Here is a 306-nt window from a genome sequence, read left to right on the forward strand (position 1 = left end):
ATCACTGAAATCCCTCCTAGTACTCTCCCAAGCAATACAGAAGAGAATCCAAAAGGAGAGTGCAAGGCCATTGAATTAATTACCATGGCCGAACCCACAAGAGAGGAAAAGGACGTGAATCCCAAGGAGGAAGACCTCCTGGGACGTCCAGTGATCAATAAGGAGCTTCCCTCTGAGGAACCTAAGGAATCTGAGACTCGTCTAGAGACCATAGAGATTCCATTGAACCTCCTTATGCCATTCATGAGCTTTGATGAGTATTCCTCTTCTGAAGAGAATGAGGATGTTACTGAAGAGCAAGCTGCC

Source organism: Arachis ipaensis, chromosome B04, assembly GCF_000816755.2.
Source record: "Arachis ipaensis cultivar K30076 chromosome B04, Araip1.1, whole genome shotgun sequence".
Taxonomy (NCBI): domain Eukaryota; kingdom Viridiplantae; phylum Streptophyta; class Magnoliopsida; order Fabales; family Fabaceae; genus Arachis; species Arachis ipaensis.